At 37.4% G+C, this 21,510-nt stretch overlaps 2 long non-coding RNA genes across 3 annotated transcripts in view; one reads left to right on the top strand and one right to left on the bottom strand.

Annotated features, from left to right (window-relative positions):
* LOC141420297 (uncharacterized) overlaps positions 1-21,510 on the top strand; it is a 53,486-nt gene that overhangs the window by 6,323 nt on the left and 25,653 nt on the right. The gene's annotated exons all lie outside the window — the stretch shown is intronic.
* LOC141420296 (uncharacterized) lies at positions 17,516-18,807 on the bottom strand. Its single transcript, XR_012444918.1, has 2 exons — positions 18,114-18,807; positions 17,516-17,716 (listed from the first exon to the last, which is right to left on the bottom strand). It is a non-coding gene; the product is annotated as an uncharacterized lncRNA (long non-coding RNA).

Raw genomic sequence — 21,510 nt, 5'->3', positions numbered from 1 at the left:
TTTCAATTACAAACAGTTGTTTTGTTAATCAAACGGGCTACAAAGTGAATTGCCAGCAGTAGACTATATTGTGTGGATGTGCTGAAAAAAGGAATGATTCCAGTCCTGGGCAGAACAGACAGTATGATATTTCATCACACTACTCAGAATGGCATGCAGTTTAAAACATGAATTGTTTATCTCTTTTTGTACTAGTTGACCTTGGGTAACTGTAACTGTGGAAATTGAAAAGATTATTTTTGTGTCCCTTCTTGGCTTTGAATTTATCCTTTGGCACTGCTCCCTAGAGAGGTCTGTCTCCTTCAGCTTTCCATTGTGTATTATGCTAATTTTACTTGACACTTATTAGCATGAAGTTGGGGGAAAAGGGGACATAATCTCTAATGTGATTAAAACTCAGTCTTCAGCATACACTTTGAATAGGGGTTTCCTGCCTATAGCCTTCATAAGTCTTATTCCCTCTCCAGGTATAAAGTTTTCTTTGTTCCTTGTTCCCCTTACCCAATCACAGTTGGGCATCCACCCTTAGAAGACACATGACATGGGTGGGATGTGGGGAGGGATTTGGGATAACTTCTATTCCTTTACTCAGTTCTTCAGGCTACAAGTTTTAATGACCTTTCCTGTAAATTAAAAACTGTTTTTTGTTTTTTCTTTTTTTTAAAGAGGGATGCATTTGGGCCAATTTCCTGCAATAGCTCCTGCTATTCTCGCATAGATAGCACCAATGGGATGTTTGTTTATGATTTTCCTTGATGCTACCTGTTAGTAAAAGCAGCAGTAGTTGCTACCTCACTTCCATTTTTTTATGTTAGCCTACCCTTGTTTTTTAGTAATTCATTATAGTTTTTGGTTTAACATTCCTATCTGCTTTTTTTCTTTCCTTTTTAATGTGGTGCTGGGGATGGAACTCAGGGCTTCATGTGTAGACAAGTTTTCTGCCACTGTGCTACATCCCCAGTCCTTCCTATCTGATTTTACATGGCTTGTGGCATATGTCCCGGTAATCAAATGCTCAGATTGTGTGTGTGTTTCCTATAGGTACCTGCTTTTCTCTAGATTTTCATATTTTTTTTTTTGTCTCCTAACCCCAGTTCTCTGATAAGGTCAAGCAAATAATTATTTTCTTCCTTTTTTTTTTTTTTTGGGACTCAGGGCCTCACACTTGCTAGGCAGGCACTCTACCACTTGAGCCACTCCACCAGCCCTTTTTGAGTTGGGTATTTTTCAAGATAGGGTCTCGTGAACTGTGTGCCTGGTGTGGCTTCAAACCATGATGCTCCTGATCTTGCTCTCCTGAGTAACTAGGATTACAGGCATGAGCCATCAGTGCCCAGCTAAGTCTTTTCTTTGTTAAGGGAGGTTATAATACTTTTTTTGCCCCCTATATGGTACATTTGTTTCTGTTTACTTTTTCCTTTGCTTATTTGAATATTTTTAACTATTCCATTTTAATGTACTTTTAAACTTTTATTACATCTCTTTAATGTCTATTTTAGTTGTTGCTGTAGGGATTACAGTATACATATGTAAAAATCACTTTTGTAGATTTTTTAAAGTAAAACGTAGAAACCTTACTTTCATGTAAATCTCTTTATATACTTAACCCCCCCCCCCGACTTCTTTTAAAAATTATTTTGCCATGTATTTTAGATTTGTGTTTTGATTTCTGCTTTCAGGAGTCATCCGTGAAGGTTGGTGTGAAATAGTATCTCATTGTATTTTTAGTTTGCATTTTTTAAACTCTAATGAGACTATTCCAGGGATGGGGGGATAGGGGGATAAAGGAGAATGATGGAGGGGGTGAATTCAAGTATGATATATTTGATATACTGTAAGAACTTTTGTGGATGCCACCTAACACAATAATAAAAGAATTTTTTAAATTTTACACTAGTAATTAAATATTTCACCAAAGATATATAAATGACCCATATCCAACTAGACTTTTTCAGTGAAGGCTTTTAGTACATACACACTAGAGTTTGGACCCTCAATTTCCCAGCCTCATACTGATAAGAGATAAAAAACATAGTAGTGATGTTGAGGCTTCATTAAATCCAATTCTAAATAAGTATTGGGTAAAGACAAAAATTAGAATGTGCTGATATATTGAGCCGTCTCCTCGCCTATCTCTCTGTGCCTCTTTCAGTCTTAACACCTCCATTTCCTCATCTCTCCATACATTTTCAGTCTAACATGCTTTCTTTCAGTCCAACACTGCAGATGACATAATTTCATTCTATATTACTGAATAACACTCCATTTTGCATGGAAATGATTGTTGATAATATACTTATTCAGACTATGTTAAGAGTTGCATTCCTTTGGACTGGGTATGGCTCAGGTGGTAGAGCGTTTCGTCTAGCAAAGGTGAGGTCTTGAGTTCTGAGTACTGTATTTAGATCTCCAAATAAACTGCCCCCACACACTCCCCACACCTCAACATTTTGATCTGAATTTCCTTACTTGATTCAATAATGAATGTACACTTCCAAAATATATACTTCTATCTCATAGGATGATCTCCAGTTCCATCTATTATCCTGCAAGCAGCATAATTTCATTTGTCTTTGTGGCTGAGTAATTCTCCATTGTGTGTGTATATACTGCATTTTCTTCATCCATTCATCATTTATTGAGCCTAGGCTGATTCCACTGCTTAACTATTTTGTAAATGATGCTGCAATAAACATGGGTGTACAGGTATCCCTCTTTTCTGTTGATTTACACCCCTTCAGGTATATGCCCAAGAGTTGTATAATAGGATCATAAGGTAGACCTATTTTTAGCTTTTTGATGAACTTCCATACTGATTTCCATAGTGGCTGAACTAGTTTACAGAACCAGCAGTGTATGAGTATTCCTTCTCCTTCCTCCCCTATCCTCACCAGCACTTGTTGTTGCTTGTTTTCTTGATGACTGCTCTTCTGTCTGGGGTGAAATGGAATCTCAATGTAGTTTTACTTTGTGTTTCATTTATGGCTAAGGATGTTGAACATTTCTTCATGTGTTTATTGGCCATTTGTACTTCTTTTGAGAACTGTCTGTTTAACTCATTTGCCCTTTTATTAAGTGGATTATTTGTTCTTTTAATATTTTTTTGAGTTTTTTGCATATTGTGGATGTTAATCCTTCACCATTGAATAGCTAGCAAAGATTTTCTCCCATTCTGTGGGTTGTCTCTTATTGTTTTCTTTGATGTGTAGAGGTTTTTAATTTGATGCAGTCCCTTTTGTTAATTCTTGTCCTTATTTCCTTGGCAATTGAAGTCCTATTCAGAAAATACTTGCCCATGCCTATATCTTCTAAAGTTTTCCCATAGAAGTTTCAAAGTTTCAGGTCTTACATTAAGATCTTTGATCCATTTTGAATTGATTTTTGTACAGGGTGATAGATAGTGATCTAGTTTCAGTCTTTTACTTGTGGAGCATACTTTTCCCAGCATCATTTGTTGAAGAGGCTGTCTTTTCTCCAATGTATGTTTTGGGTTTCTTTGTCAAAAATTAAATAAGTGGGTATAGCTACATAGATTTATTTCTGGGTCTTCTGTTCCATTGCACTTCATGTTTTTGTGCCAATACCAATTTCTTTTTGTTACTATGGCTGTGAAGTATAATTTGAAATCTGGTATTGTGATTCCTCCTGCATTGCTCTTTTTCCTCAAGTTTGCTTTGGCTATTCAGGGTCTTTTGTGCTTCCATGTGAATTTTAGCATTGGTTTTTCTGTATTTATAAAGAATGATATTGGGATTTTGTAAGAATTGTACTGAATTTGTAGATTGCTTCAATAGTATACCATTTTCACTATATTAATTCTGCTGATTCATGATCACGAGAGGTCTGTCTTCTGGTATCTTCAATTTCTTTCTTCAGAGTTTCAGAATTTTTGTTGTAGAAGTCTTTCACATCTTTAGTTAGGTTTATTCCTAGGGTATTTTTTTTGGGGGGGTAATTGCAAATGAAATTGTTTTCCTAATTTTTTTCTCAGCCTATTCATTATTGGTATATAGAAAAGCTACTGATTTTCATATGTTAGTTTTATACATCTAATACCAGATGAAGAGCATGAAGATAGATTTAAATATGTAAAGTTTAAAAATAACATTTGTGGTAGGTAAAATACTCCACAAACATTCAAAAGAAACCTAATTTGCTTTGCATATAATAAAGGCTCCCTAATTATTTTCTTTCAGTGAATTGTAAGAAAAATAGTAGGTAAGTAGGCAAAAGGTATGATTACATAATTCTATGGGGATGCTTATCCAAATCAGTGCACAAAAGGGATATTCATTGAAATGAACATGGCAATTATTCCTTCTCATCTACTAATTGAGATAAAATTAATAGTGATGGGAAATGGGTGCTCTTTTTTTTTTTTTTTTGGTGGTTCTGGGGTTTGAACTCAGCAAGTAGTCCTTCCTACTCAGCCAGTCTACCATTTGAGCCATGCCTTCAGCCCCAGAAGGGATACTTTTATAAGTTGCTTGTGGAATTATTAATTGTCACTCTTTTTCTGACAATTGTTGCTTTGGTCTCATGCAGGCAGCCCCTCCCCCAAACTCCTCTTTGTGCTTATAAGCTACAAGCATAGGATTGTATTTCTTTCTGTTACCTTAAAGAATTTCTTCTCTACCTTTTAGTACATCTTATATTTTTATTAGTGTGTTCTGTTTTGTCTAAGATTTCTGCTTTGAGTTGGTTTAGGTGAGGCTTTCATCAGCATTTAAGCTAATCATAGTGACTGGACCTCTCCAGTTTTTTTAATACCAGACAAGGTGATTTGCAAGTAAGGAGATAGGCAGAAATTATCAAATGTAAAGTAACTCATGGAATTAGCTATCATGAGCCCTTCTCCCCCCCCCCTTTTTTTTTTTTACTTTTGGCAGTACTGGGGTTTGAATTCAGGGCCTCAAGCTTGCTAGGCAGGTGCTCCACCACTTGAGCCACTCTGCCAGCCCTGTTTTATGAAGAGTTTTTCCCGAGATATGGTCTCATGAAGTATTTGCTGGGGGTTGGCTTCAAGCTGCAATTCCCCTGGTCTCTGCCACCTGAGAGTAGTTAGGATAATAGGCATGAGCCACTGGTACCCAGCCTATTAGCCCTTTTTGATAAAAGTATTTAGCACCAAAATATAATCAATGAAGGAGTAAGTGAAAATGAGGATCACAGGAGTAGAGGAGCTGTGAAACAAGGGCTAGTACTAAGCATTGAAGCTATGTAAGTGTAAAACTAGAAGAAAAAGTAATACAGTTATATGTGTACACACAATTTTTATAAAACTTAATGAAACAGAATTATATGAGCCATAGAAACTTGTTTTGGGCAAGCTAGGAATAATTATAATTATTGAGTGTTAATCTCATTCTTCATTGTATGGTGTCAACACTCTAAAGTTAATGTATATTATATTTTATATACATAATATTTTTTATATATCGTGTTTTACCCTCTTTTCATCAGAGAAAGCCCTTTAGTGATATTTTTGGGTAGTTCTTGTGAAATAATATTTATCTGAATTTCAGTAATTCTTTCAGTCATTTTGCTCTTTTTCTTTTTAAATCAAGTAAAATAAAACTGAATAGTGTACAATAAAAGCTATCATGATCATAGTTAATGATGATATGTTATATTCTTGAAAAATACAAAGAGTGGACTTAAGTATTCTCACAGCAAAAATGTTAACACAACTTGGCTAGCTGGTGTAGTGGCTCAAGTGGTAGAGTGCCTGCCGAGTAAGCATGAGGCCCTGAGTTCAACCCCAGTACCACCAAAAAAAAAAAAAGATAACAACATCAGGTAATGTATTTGTTGATTATCTAGATTTAACCATTCCACAGTTATATACATACTTCAAAACATCGAGTTGTACACAGTAACTTGACAGATAAATATATACAATCTTATCTGTCAATTTAAAATAAATTTAAAAAGCACATATGATCCTTTTTAAAAACATTGAGGTATAATTATCATACATTAAACTTCATCATAGGTATTACACTTGACAAAATAGAATACATTTCCTTTACTCCTGAAAGTTTCCTTATGCTGCTTTCCAGTCAGTTCCCCTCTCTCTAGCAGCCACTTTGTGATGTATTTCTAAGTTAATAAAGTTATTTGTAGCTATGTTTTCCTACATTTTTCTTTGTAAATTATATGCTGAAAAATGTCCCCAAAATCTTTACTAGATGTTAAACCTGGTTTTGGATAATGACAGTTTTAAATTCTGTTGTTTAATTTTTATACTTTTCTGTGTTTGACTTTTTTTAAACAGGAAGTCTTAGAAAATCTGATTATTACTTAAATAAAGACTTTTTCTCTAAGAAATGAAGACCTTCAAGGCAAAACTTCCTTTCATCTTAGGAAAAGTATGAATCAGAAAAGAATAAGTTCAGGAGAGAAAAAGAGGAGAGTGTTTCTTAGATTGGTTGTTATAATTTCAAGAGATGATGTCATTACTAACTGAGAGTAAGGATAATTGCAAGTGAAGTAAAAACAGAAGAGTATTGCATGTTTCTGTTTTGTGAATCATAATTTTCTGTCACCACCAAATAATAAAGTGGAAAAGAAATTATTCTATTGGAGGCAGAGAGCAGGAGTATCAAAGTTCAAAGCCAGCCCAGGGCAAATAGTTCATGAGACCCTATCTTGGAAAAGCCCATCACAAAAAAGGGCCAGTGGAGTGATTCAGGTGGTAAGTGCACCTGCCTAGCAAGCATGAGACCCTGAGTTCAAACCCCATTGCTGCCAAAAACAGAAAGAAAAAGAAAAAGAAAGAAGGAATATCATAGGGCTAGGAATGTAGCTCAGTGGTATAGTACTTGTCTAGCATGCAGGAGACACTGGGTTAATCCCTAGCACTGAAAAAAAAATTACATTGAATGTAAATAGATTATATTTTCTAGTCAAAAGACATTGAGTATATGAGTGGATGGTTAAAAAACAAGATCCATCTATATGCTACTTACAACAGACTTCCTTTTTAAGGAAATACATGCATTTGAAGTGATGGAAATAGATACTCCATGCAAATAGAAACCAGAAGAATACAGGGTTAGAAATATCAGACAAAATAGAAGTTAAGATAAGAACTGTCAGGTCACTAGAAAAACTACCAAGTCACTAGAAATGCAATTAACTAAGTCCATAGTTAACAGAGAAAAGTACAGAATTGTTTTAGAAATTAATAAAATAGATACTAAAAAATGTTAGAATCAACAAAGCAAGTTTGTTTTCTGTAAAAATTAAATTGACATTTATCTAGCTAAACATCAAAAATGAAAGAAGAGGGCTGGAGGTGTGGCTTAAGCAAGGAGAGAGCCTGACTAGTAAGCACAAAACCCTGACTTCGAACCCCAATACCGCAAAACCAAACAAACCAGAAAAGCAAAAGAAGAAACATGGCAAGTAATACCACAGAGTTAAAATGGACCATAAGAAAATATTATAAGTAATTCTATGCAAACAAATTGAATCATAAGAATATTATAAATAATTCCATGCAAACAAATTGGATAGCCATTTCTAAGAAGAAATGTGTATTCTTAGAAACACCTTATCAAGACTAAAAACCAAAGAAATAGGAAACAAGAAGAGATTAATAAGTAGTAGAGACTGAATTAGTAATAAAATTAATTTAAAAAATTCTCTCATCAAAGAAACACCCAGGAACTGCTGGCTTCCCTGCTGAATTCTACCACACGTTTAAAGGTGAACCAATACCATTTCTTCTCAAAATCATCCAAAAAATTTGAAGAGAAAGATGTACTTCCAAACTTTTTATATGATCATCATTATTTGATACCTAATTCAGATGAAGACACTATAAGAAAAGAAGTTTATAGGCCAATATCCCTGATGAAGATAGTAAGCCAAATTCAAACAGCACATTAAATGGTTTCGTCATGCTCATGTATGATTTATTCTGGGAATGCAAGGATGGCTCAGAATACTAAAATCAATAAATGTGATATACAATATCCTCAGAGTAAAGAACAAAACTACATAATTATCTAAATACATGCAGAAAAAGCATTTGATAAGATTGAACATCCTTTCATGAATGTACCTCAAAACAATAAAGGTCATGCATGATTATTCCATGCCTACCTTTCTAGTCAATGATAAAGAATTGAAGGCTTTTTCCCTAAGATCAGGAACAAAACAAAGATGCCCATTCTGAACTCTTCTGTGCAACATAGTACTGGAAATCTTAGCCATGTAAATTAGGCAAGAGAAAAAATAAAAGGTATCTAAATAATAAGGGAAGAATTGAAAATTTCTGTTTGTTGATGACTTCATCATATAGAGAGTACCCTACAACTGTTAGAAATAATAAATGAATTGAATAAATTACAGAATACAAAACCAATATATGAGTGTAGAATTTCTATATACTAACAATGAACTATCTGGAAAAGAAAACAATTCCATTAACAATACCTAGAAGCTAGCCACTGGTGGCTCATGCCTGTAATCCTAGCTACTTGGGAGGCTGAGATCAGGATGATCATGGTTTGAGGCCAGGCCAGGCATATACTTCATAAGACCCATTTCCAAAAGAACCAAAGAAAATGGACTAAAGGAGTGGCTAAAGCGGTAGAGCACCTGCCTTGTGAGCACGAAGCCCTGAGATCCTACCCCAGTTCCTCTAAAAAAATAAAACACAAAAACAAAAGCTACAACACAAAAAAATACATAGCAATTAATTTATTCAAGTATATAATTATTAATATACTAATTTATATCTTGTCCATTATAAAAATATTTCACCATTACATATAATAAAGTATTTGAATATATAATCATTATATAACTAGAATTTATATTTTATGATATATGAAATAGCCTATTTTTGATATGAGGCTACACGCACACACATATATATATGTTGATAGAACTCTAATAATTACTTTTGTGTATTTTCATGTATATAATACTATTCTAGACATAATAGCTTATGCCAGGTGCCAGTGGCTCACACCTGTAATCTTGCTACTCAGGAGGCAGAGATCAGGAGGATCGAAGCCAGTCCAGGGAAATAGTTTGCAAGATCCTATTTCAAAATTACCCAACACTAAAAAGGGCTGGCGGAGTGGCCCAAGTAGTAGAGTGCCTGCCTTGCAAGTGTGAGGCCCTGAGTTCAGACCCCAATACCGCAAAAAAAAAAAAACCCAAAAACACTTTTTTTCTCTGCGACTTAGGCCTGGTCATAATGCCATAGCATATTTAAGGATATCCCACCACAGATTTTATACCTCTCCTTGATTTCTCCAAGATGAGATTACCTGGATTTATTCCTGAAGTTAATTTGTTTCTGTGACCCTTGTAAGCAAGTGTCCCTACAGTGGAAGAAATACGGTTATGAAATATTATGTGAATTTGCACTTAATGTCACATGGAAGAAATTAAAACCTTTCTCACTATTGGTGGGAATGTAAAGTGGTACAGCTTCTATGGAAAATTGTATGTGGTAAGTAAAAATATTACTTTATACTCTCAACAATTCTCCTTATTGGTATGTGCCCTGAAGAATAGAACTCCAGTTCTTTTAAGACATATTTGCATGCCCATTTTCTTAGTAGCATCATTAACAATAAGTCAAATTTCAGAAGGCACCCAGTATGTAAAGAAATATTAAGCTAAAAAAAAAAAAGAAAGAAATTTTGACACATGCTACATGGTTGGCTCTTGAGGGCATTATTCTAAGTGAGTTAGTGGCAGTCACTAAAATGATTAATATTTCCCATTATTACCCCTTTTGTGAGAAACCTAGACCAATCATTCATGTAGACAGAAAGTAGAATGGTGGTTGCCAAGGTTTGGATGGAGTTGGAAATGTAATGTATTAATGCGTATAGTTTCAGTTTTACAAGACAGAGTGTTAGAGATTGGTTTCATTAAAAAATGTGAGTAGAAAATAATATGAAATGAAGGACAGGACATGGTGGATCACATCTATAATCCCAGCCACCCAAGGAGTGGAAGTAAGAGAATTGCAGTTTGAGGCCAGCCCAGGCAAAAAGTTAGGGTGAGATCCTATCCAGAAAACAAATTGAAAGCAAGAGGTCTGGGACTTGATTCAAATAGTAGAGCACTTACCTAGCAAGCGTGAGGCTCTGAGTGCAATCTTTAGTATTCTAAAAAAATTTTAAAAAATTTTTTAGAAGTAAAATAATAAAAGATGTAAGGATGAATCTAACAAATAAGTATAAATTTTCTATGGCAAAAATTAAGCAGTTCTGAGGAAATAAAAATCTAAGTATGTAGAGAGCTATTCCATGTTTACTGATCAGATAACTGAATACAGTAAATACTAATTCCCAAATTAATACGCTGGCTTAATGCAATTCCTACTGAAATTCTTCTAAGATTGTTTATAGATATAGACATGCTCAGTCTAAAATATATATGGAGGACTAGGAGAGTGGCTCAGGTGGTAGAGCCCTTGCCTAGCAAGCTCAAGGCCCTGAGTTCCAATCCCAATACTGCCAAAAAATAAAATATATGTGGACAGTGATATAATTTAAAGAATTTTGAATGAGGAACATATCATGAGTAGAATAAATAACCGATGTTTAAAACACCTGGTAACCATAATCAAGCTTATGTGGTTTTGCCAAGGGAAAGACATGGACCAATGAAACAAACACAATAGAAAAACCAGAGATAGATCTACACAAATACACATGGCTGATTTTTTTGACAAGACTATAAATTCAATAAAGGTAAATAATTTCAAATAAATGATTATGTGTCTGTTGAGTATCCATAGTTCAAACTACATATTAACATAATCCACATATTTTACACAAATTAACTAAAAATGGATAATAAGATTAAATGTAAAACACAACCGTATAAAGTTTTTGGACCTAAACATCAGATAAAAATCTGTTGGACCTAGGTATATCCATAAGTATAATAACATGAAAGCACAATCCACTAATAAAAGTAAATTGGTAAGTTGATTAAAAGTCAAAGTTTTACACTTTCAATTTGCATATCTCATGAATAGAATAAGGAGACAAACTGCATTCTGAGGGAATATATTTTTAAGCCCTGTGTTTTGTCCTGGTCCTGTAACTGAAATATATAAATCTCAAAGCTACACTAAAAAATGCGAACTTTCCCATTATAAAATGAGCAAAGGCTATGAAGGAGCTTTTTATTAAAGGTTTACATGAATGTCAATAAGTATGAAAAGATGTTTAACATCATTAACAATTAGATAAATGAAAATCAGTACCAGGATGAGATACTACTATGTACCTGTTACAAGAGGTAAGGTAAATAATATTGATGGTTATAAATGCTAATGATGGAGAGGAAAAAAATTGACCTTATACCCATTGCTAATGGGTATATAAAATTTATCTACTGTTGCCAATTACTTGTCAGTTTCTTCTAAAACTAAACACATAGAGCTGGAGGTATGGCTCACACATACACACAAACAGCATTTGTTGTCTTGGAGTATTATAGAAATGAAAACGTCCATATACACAAAAACCTGTAATTGAAAGGTTTAGGTTGAAACAGCAAGAAAACAACCCATACGTTTTTCAGGATGAGAATTTTAAAAACTTTCGTGTTACATCCATACCATGGAATATTAGTGTATGGTGAAAAGAAATCAACCATTACTATGCATGAAGATGTGGATATTACAACAAAATTATCCTGGAAAAAACAAAAATCAATCTGAAGTTGTGACATGATTTGTTTTGTATGTCTTTCTCTAATAAAATTGCAGAGCTTAGAAAACAGCTATTACAGATTGTAGAGGATTGCCATGCATGTGATTATAAAGGACTATCTTTGTAATGATGGAATAGTTCTGCATTTTGGTTGCTGTGGTAGTTACACAATTCTATGCATGTGATAAAATGGATTCCAGATAAATACAGTTCACCAATGTTAATGTTTTGGTTTGAATATTGTATATATTTATGGAAGATGTCACCTTTGAGGAAATTGGGGTGATGTGTGTACTGCCTTTGTAACATAACTAGCATATTGTGTAAAAATTAAATTATCAAGTAAAAAGAAAACAGTTTATAAATGGAGTAGGATAACAGTTTACAAGCAACAGGAAGAAAAATGATAAACTAACTGAACAGCATCTAAAAGAAGAATGGTATAATGTTCCGGTTACAGGACAGGGAAAATCACCAGTGATAATTCCTAAATTCCATAATTTGGATATAGCTAAGAACAGAGCTTCATCATAACATGAAACAAAAACTGAATGAAAAAACTTAACCCATCAATATATTTGAAGACATCAATCATAGTCTCTCTTATTCATTAGAACAAGTGAAATGCTGAAGGGCATTTTTCAAGCTGAAAGATAAGGACACTAGTTTTGTAACATAAAATTATAATGGTATAAAATTTACTGGTACGTTCATACAGAATGAGAGACAGGGATCTAGTTTCAGTCTTCTACATGTGAACATCCAATTTTCCCAACTCCATTTGTTGAAAAGCTGTATTTCTCCAATGTATGTGTTTGGATCCTTTGTCAAAAATCAGATGTCTGAGCTGGGCACTGGTGGCTCATGCCTGTAACCCTAGCTACTCAGGAGACAGAGATCAGAAGGATTGTGGTTTGCCAGCCTGGGCAAATAGTTCATGAGACCCTATGTCACAAAAAGGGCTGGTGGAGTGGCTCAAGATGAAGGCCCTGAGTTAAAGCTCCAGTACCACAAAATAAGTAAATAAACAAATAAATAAATAAGGACGTCAAAAATTCAGTATTTGGGTGATTCCATCTCACTCCAATCAGATTGGCAATCATCAAGAAAAAAACACACCAGGCGCCACTGGTTTACAACTGTAATCCTAGCATTATTCACAATAGCCAAACTTTGGAATCATCCTAGGTTCCCAAAAGCTGGTGAATGGATAAATAAAATGCATAGCAGAGTATTAATCATAAAGAAGAATGAAATTATTTCATTTACAGGAAAATGGATGAAATTAAAGATCATCATGTTGAGTGAAATAAGCCAAGCTCAGAAAGCCAAATATCCCATTTTCACTCATGTTGAATCTAGACCTAAAGTGATGATGATAATAATAGTAATAGTAATAATAATGGAATATGAGCATAAAATGGGAGAGGAGGAAAGGATTAAAGTATGTTACACACACATATGAAGACAGCATAATGAAACCCACCTGTACTATTAATATATTCTAATAAAAACAGTAAATTAAAAAAATTTTAAAGTTTGATATTTGGAAGAAATGGAGTAAAAGTGTAGAAGGGTTTGTATCAAAGGTAAGTTGTTAACATCTTATAATAGCCTCTTACAACCGTAAGGTGCTTTTACTATGCCTAATGATAACCACAAAACAAAAGCCTATAGTAGATAATTAAAGAATCAGAAGGAATTGAAGACTATCCCTAAGGGAAATTATTTAATAACAGAGATAGTAAATTGGGTAAAAAGGGAATAAAGGACTTAGTAATAGAGAACTTGCCTAGCATGTGCAAGGCCCTGGATTTAATCCCCAGCACTGGTGGGGGTGGAGGGCAGAATCCAAGGATCTACTAAGCAACCAGAAAACACTTTACAAAATTCCATTAGTTAAGTCATTACCAATCAGTAATTACTTTAAATGGAAAAAAGATTAAATTCTCCAATAAAATGTAGAGCCCTGAATGGATAAAAAGCTAGAAATAACTATATGCTGCCTACAAGAGATTCATTTCCCCTGAAAAGAGAATTAAATGCAGGTGTAAAATGAGACAAAGATATTTATGTTGTAATCATAAGCTCATCAATTTGACTTGACAAATAAGCAGTGTGACTATGTACCCAACATAGCAGTGCCTAAGTCTATACAGCAAATATTAATGTATATGAAGGGAGGGATGCACTGCAATTCAGTAATAGTGGGGCATTTCAGCATCCTACTTTGAGCTATGACTAGACAATCCAGACAAAATTAAGGAATCAGTTTTGGACTACACACTAGTGACCTAATGTGTAGAGAATTCCATCCAGCAACAGCACAACTTACATTCTGTACATGGAACATTTTTCAGGGTAGGTCATATATTTTTGACTACAGTGATATGAAATTGAAATCAATAACAGCATGAAATTTAGAATATGTATATTTAAGAGGTTGAAATACAAAATTAACAGAGATTAAATAACATCATAGATCAAATAAGAAACTACATAACATTCTATCTTATAGCTGTAGGATAGACAGTCGAAAATAGCACATGGAACACACACCACATTGTGATAAACTTCCCCGATGAATTTTGTGAATTGGTGCATTTAACAGTTGTTAAGTTTAAGATGCAATCTGTGTTGTAAAGGCACAAAAAGTCAATCAGTAGCATTTTTAAACAATTTTGTTACATAAGTTCACGTATAAAGTCTCTCGAGATGTGGTCTCCCTGTGTTGCTCAGGCCGGCGTCAAACCCCTCGTTTCAGGTGATCCAGCCTCTGTCTCCTCATTATCTGGGACTGCAAACACCAGCATCCAAGCCTGGTGTAGTATAGAAATTAATGTACAAATTTTGAATTTAAAATAGTGCCTAATTATGGAAAATTGTGCTGGGTTATATGTAATATATACATATGGACAATTTATAATTATAACTAAAATGTTGCATGTATATATTTTATTTTTTAGCTTTTATATTTTTTATCTAGAACTGTGTTTATAAATTAATAAGCAATTTAGGGCTCACATTGTGCTTCCTAGACCTGGTGTTTTCTCACTACTTAAAGTTCAAAGTCGCCCTCCCTTTTGGTTTGGATTTGTAACAACCTGAAATAGCGTTCTTTTCCCCCAGGTTTGTTTTTCAGGCTGCTATCTTCATGAAGCTGCTCTTCCTGTTTTTGGTTGAAAAAATAAAATGAGGAGGAAGAAGGGACCTGGTTTCTCCAGGCAGTAGTCTCTGTCTAGGACTACCTCCTCTTCTTCCCCATCCTACCCCACCTCCCCAGCAGTGGAAAACTCTCACTTTAAGTAAAATCTTTAGAATAGCTTGTATAGCTAGGCAGCTGAAAATATTTTTCTTTTCTCTTTGGATGCTTAAAGCTCTCATTGCTGGGTTCTAGATGGCCATAGTTGTGAGTGGTGGTTCCCATCAGCCCCATTCTCAGGCAGCCATCTCCCTCTCTGTCATGTTCTAATAGGTCTCATCCTGGTTTGAATAGACCCACTAGAATATGGATGGCAGGATCATTTGGCAAGGCCCCAAAACCTCATGAGGACTCAGCAGAGTTCAAGGGCATTAGACACGTTTTCTATGTCTTTTAAAATGTATAAAGAGGCTCAGGCCTCTTCAGAAGTCCTGAGCGCTAGTGTGCACGTGTATGTGTTTAAATCAAGGCAAGATTAACCTGTTCACTCCCCATTTCCTTTAACATTAAGCATCCTGCCTCTGGTCTCCCAGGTATGATCTTGCATTTCCCACTGCTGGGAAAGAAGTACAACAGAAGAAAGGTAAGGGATACCCCAAGAGTTTATACACAGAACACCTATGGCTAGGTACCACCCCCAGGGTCCTGACATGGAGCCCTTATAATGACTTGTGTGTTTGGCTGGCCACACATGCCAGCTTCAAAAGAGTGATCTCTTTACTCAACAGGGCGAGACATCAGTAGTGCACTTTGCCCCACCACTTGTCAGTGCTGCCCTGTCCTCTGAGCAGGTATACACGCCAAGCCTGTCCCCTACCAGTTGCAAGGAATCACACCTCACTCTCTTCAGAAGAGTCTTTTATAACTTGACCTAGTAGATGTAAAATGGCTGCCCCCACAGGTCTAACCTCTGGTCCTAGGCAAGTAAGTCAGCTCAGACTAGCACTTGTAGAGCACTCAGCTTTCAAGTTGTGAACTGAAGGTGTGAAGCCACTGCAGCAGTGGCAGTGAGGGAACAAACCAGGGCTGGCAGCTGTCCCCTTGCACTATTGGAAAGCCCACAGTGCCTAGCGGAGGGCCTCCCAGTGTGAGGCCACCCACCCTGCTTCCTGCACCAGTTGTTCCAAACTAGAGCTCTCTCTACTCTTTAGTTATGATGATTGGAACCAATCAGGAGATAATTGTCCTACTCACAGATGGCAGGAAGAGACACCTTGCCACATCACCTGGGGCCAAAAGAGGAAGCTCCCAGGTCAGTCAGGAGGAAAAGGGAGAGGGGAAAATGTGGACAACAGATTTCATTGCTGTCTCCCAGGGAAGCACTTGCTTCATTTTGTCTCTTTGATGACAGCCATTTTCACTCTCACTGGACTGACCTGATAACTCTTGGGAGTTTTGATTTGCATTAAATGTTAGCCATTTGTATGACTTTTTTTGAGAAAGGTTTATTTAGGTCCATTACCTTTTTTCAATTGGGTTATTTGATTTGGATTTTTGTTCTCAAGTTTTTGGAGTTCATCTTGTGTTCTGGATATTAACTCCTTGTCACATGTAAACTTTAAAAGTAATTTTTCCCATTCTGTAGGTTGTCTCTTCACTTGGATGACGGTTTCCTTTCCTTTGCAGAAGTTTTTTAGTCTGATGTTATCCCATTTGTCTATTTTTATAGTGTTTCCTGTGCTTTGCTCTCTTATCCAAATAGTCCTTGCCATTCCAATGTCCGGAAGCATTGCCCCTGTTTTTCTTTAGTAGTTTCATAGTTTCAGATCTTGCATTAAAATCCTTAATTCATTTAGCGATGACTTCCAGAAGCAGTAAAAGGGAGTCGAGTTTCATTCTTCTGCATGTGGCTATCCAATTCCCCCAGCACCATTTATTGAAAAGACTCTTTTTTTTCTCTGAGGTGCATTCTTAGTGTTTCCGTTAAAGAACAGTTGGCTATAGATTTGTTTTTATTTCTAATCTCTTGACTTTCTTTCATTGGCCTGTGTGCCTGTTTTCATGCCAATACCATATTACTGCAGCTTTGTAGTATACTTTGAAGTCAGATAGTCAAGGCCTACTGCCTTCCTTTTTCTCTCAGCAGTAGGCTGCTGAATGCAGGCAGAGAAATCTGACCAGGAGCCTGGTCTCCCTCACTCAAAGTGAAGCAGGCTAGAATGAGGGAAAGTTCGGGAATCTTAGAAGGTATATGACTTAATATTGTGTTTCAGATGGAACATTCCTCTCTTTCTCGGGAGTCTTCTTTTCAATTGCGAATATGTGTGGGTTAGTCACCCTATCTCAGGGACAACTAAAACCACCTTCACCTGGCTCAGGGACCACCCTTGCCCCTCCCCACTCATCAACTATTGGTTAGAAATCACCAGGTTCTTCTCTTCTCATACCTTAGCATAAGGTTTAAAAGCACCTGGAAAAGAGAAAGACGCTCTCTCTGTTTCCAGCTTCCACGTGGTCCCACCATGCCACATTTTGTAATTTCCTTCCCTAACTTTCCCACCATTCCTCCTTCTGTAATTCTCTTCCTAACGTTTAATAAACTCCATGTACGCCTGTTAAGTTCAAACTAGTTAACGAAGCAAGGATAGATGAGAAAGAAAATGAACCGACCTCAACAGACCGGAGGGGCCTTTATTAAAAGCCAGAAAGGGGAGCAAAATACCCCTGGACTAATCCCAAAGTAAGTGGCACATGGTTGTGGTAAAGCACGGTCCTTAAGTAAGGAGGGAGGAGGAAAAAAGGTCACCGGGTACCTGGTTCCAGGAAGGGAGAACAGGTGCCTGGTTGGGCGAAATACGTCATTTTGCAAGACCTGCAACAGTTCAGAGGAGGAGAGGAATTTTGAGGTAGCCTTAAGACGGGGTTATTTGTTCAAGTCGTTTGTAACCTTCCATTAACACCCACCCGTCTCACCACGGATTCTTCCACGTGGGACACAAAAATGTGGAGATCTTTTGACCAGAGACTACACCGTTGCCCTTAACAAAAGGACAAATGGCAGAAGAGAGGACCTAGCTGCAGAGCCTTCCTTCCTCTGCAGAAATTCCCTGCCTTTCCGTCCCTCGCGGCTGGGGGAGGGGTTTCGTTTGCCAGGGACTGAATGCCTCGGCCCGCTTAACGGAAAGCATGGCGGTGGGGAGGAGGAATCCCCGCAGTTCTTTCCCTCCTAGTTCCATATCAAAAACATCCAGGTCGGGGAGAAAACGTACCCAGATGCAGAGGGTGGAGGGCGGAGATGCGATGATGGGGGTCCAAGGATAAGATTGAGCTCCCCGTGGCCTGAAAGGGCGACAGCGGACCAGGATGGCAACCCTGGCGCCTTCTGTGGCATAGCCTGCAGTCAGAACAGCATCCTTGCCTTTGCTTGTCCTTTCCTGTGGCAGGGTCCCTCTGCTCAGCCCATCCTCCGGCCTCCATCGCCGAGGTGCGGATTTACAGGCTGCGCCTCCACACAGGGCTGCGGGGCTCCTCGTAAGGTTTCTCTCGGTGCTTCCTGGGCTCCCGCTTCGACATCAGTACACTCTGCTCTGCGACTGGATCAAAACCTGTGCCTGGCTCCATAAGCTGCCAGCGCCACAGCCTTCGCGAAACTGTGTGAAGAAGGTTCTGCAGACCTAGGAAGTAGAGGAGAAGGGTGGCGAAGAGGGTGGAGGGTGTGCAGGCCAAGCTCTGAGCGCTCAGGAGATGCATGCTACCTCTTCTCGGCCTCAGCTCTCTGCATTCCGCTTGCACTCTTCCTTCTCTGCTCCTTGTCTCCTCCGTGCCATTCCTGCCTCTGGATCCTGCCTGAACTAAATTCCACCAAGAAAGCCTGGTTCTTGTGAGTGAATCTAAGCTGCCTCGCCCTCACCCCGCCCCATCCCCCAACACCTCCCATACCCAATCCTCCCAGGAAGCTGCTCACCCCTCCCCCCAACCCTCTGCCCTCCCAGGAAGCTGCCTCCAACTCTTAGCCTGTGATGTCTGATCCTTCACTTTCAGGGCTGATGTAGGGGAGGCAGGAAGCTGGGGGGCAGGGAGCCTGAGAGACTTCCATTGCCCTGCTGTCGATATTTGATCTAGATTTTATTTAATCTGTACATCACTTAGTAGTGTGGACAGGTTAGTATTTATTCTTCTAATGATAAACACCGGTGTCTCCATTTGTTGTGGGTGTCCTTTCCAGTTTCCTTCATCAGTGTCTTAGTTTTCCTAGATCTTTCGGTTCTGGCTAAATTTCTTCTTAGTTTACTTTTCATAGGTGCTGTAAACGAACTTTCTTCCTTTGTTTTTTTTTTTTTTTCTCCTGGTGCTGGGGACCTAACTCAGGGCCTTGCACGTGCCAGGCAAGCGCTCTTCCACTGAACCAAAAATCCCCAGCCCCTGCTTTCTTGATTTTCATCTCAAGTACTTAAATAGTGGCTTAAAGCCTTGCCACTGATGTATGTGGCAAAATTGATGAATCGGTTTTACTTCCAGGAGGTTTTTTTCTTGATAATTTTATTGTTTAGTTTGCTTTTGAGATAGGAACTTGGCATGTAGCCCAAGTTGGGCTGGACCTTGATATCCTTCTGCCTCCTCCTCCCAAATAGCTGGGATTATAATCTTTAATATACTGATGCATTCAGCTTGCTAGTATTCACTTAAGGATTTTTGCATCTGTGTTTATCAAGCATATTGGCTTGTCACTTTCTTTTCCTTGTGTCTTTGTCTGGATTGGGTAACAGGGTAACTCTGGCCTTAGAATGTGTTGGAACAATTCCTTCTATTCCTTTCTCTTCAATTATTTTGGAATAAGTTAAGAAAAATCAGGATTAAGCCTTTAAATGTTTGGTAGAACTCAGTAGTGAAGCCTTCTGGTCCTGGGCTTGTTCATTCACTGATTATTCATAATCCGTCTGTTCAGGTATCCTTTCTTCCTTCCTTCCAAGTTTCAGTAAGGATTTGTTTTAGTTTAATGGGATAAAGTGGACAAGTGGAGGAAAGAAAGAGAAGCATTTCCTGCTCCTCACCCAGGAAATGGGAGCAGACTCCCAGGTTTTCTATTTAATGATTCCATATTGGTAAGGTATATGGATCCATGAATTTGGCCGTTCTTTTAGATCACTAAATTGTTGGTGTATAGTTGTTCATAATAATTTCTAGTAATCTTTTGTTCCTATGGTGTTGATTGTAATGTCTCCCTTTCCATCTGATTTCATACGCTTGAACACTGTTTTTCTTAGTGTGGCTCTAGGTTTGTTGATCATGTATATTCAAAAACCTAGATCTTCATTTTGTCGGTCTTTGAATTTTTAAAGTTTCTTATATTTCTACTGCGATTGGTAGAATTTTTCTCCTTCGAAAACTTTATGGTTTGGTTTGTTCTTCTTTTCCCAGTTCCTTTAGATGTACCAATAGGCTGTTTCTTGGAGATCTTTCTGCTGTTTTGATATCAGGGTGGATTGTGATAAAATTGTTTTCCATTTGCCCTAAGGTGGAGTTTTGTACTGTGGTTACTATGAGTCTTACAAAAATCCTTTTGCTTACAATAAGCTATTTTGAAATCTCCTTTGACTGTTTACTTTCAAGTTGCCTGTCTTCAATCCCACTAATTCTTTTTCTGTTTCATCTATTCTGCTATTGATGCCTTTAATTACATTTTTAGATTTTTTCTTGGTCTATTAGTCAGCTTTGAATTTATTTATTTTGGGTGGTCCTAGAGGTTGCGTTCAGGACCTTGACCTTGCTGGGCAGGCGCTAAGTTGCATATCAGCAAACAGAATCTTGCTCCACACTATGCCACCTGAGCTGGTAGTAATGTTGGTGACAGCAGTCACTTGGTCACCAAAGCTGACACTAAGTGAGGTTACACCCAAGTCTTGTAGCTGCAAGGACCTGCAGGATTTGAGGGGTGTACCTAGCTCCACATTGAAAAATCTCAGTATTGAAGGCTTGCTCCCCAGCTGGTGGACCCAATTACTGAGAGGGGCATGAAGTCATGAGGGCATTGACTTCGGCAATGGATTAACCCACTGATGAGTTCATGCTGAATGGGCTATTAGCAGGTGGGGCCGGGTTGAAGAGAGTACATCGCTGGGGTTTCTCTGAAGGTTGTATCCTGTTCTGGCCCCTTCTTGTCTGTCTCTTTCTCTGCTTCCTGGCTGCCATGAGATGTGGAGGCTCCACTGTCACAGGCCCACTGGCACGATTCTGCCTCACCTCAGACCCAAAGCAGTGGATCCACCTGACATTGGACTGAAACCTCTGAAACCGAACCAGAATAAGTCTTTCCTCCTTTAAGTTGTTTCTCTCCGGTATTTGTTACAACAGAAAAGTGACTCACATGATTAAATGACACATAATATAGCATGCCTTAGCATTTAAAATATTTGTATGGCTTACAATGTTTACATAAAAAAGCAAGTGTTTTGTAAATACTTAAATATAATTTTTACATTATATCATTTATTGCAATATAGATTGTGTAATACAATTACATGAAAGAAGTATTTGTATCATGCATACCATACAGTATATATGATAAATATGAGCTGTAATACTTAATCATATAAATTACATGTGATATTATTTTTCAAAGTACAAGAACCACTTCAAAACCACAACCAGAAAAACTATGAAATCATT

The sequence above is a fragment of the Castor canadensis genome, unplaced genomic scaffold, assembly GCF_047511655.1.
Source record: "Castor canadensis unplaced genomic scaffold, mCasCan1.hap1v2 HAP1_SCAFFOLD_102, whole genome shotgun sequence".
Classification (NCBI taxonomy): Eukaryota; Metazoa; Chordata; class Mammalia; order Rodentia; family Castoridae; genus Castor; species Castor canadensis.
The sequence above is the reverse complement of the archived record's forward strand: the minus strand, read 5'-3'. Positions and strand labels throughout refer to the sequence as shown.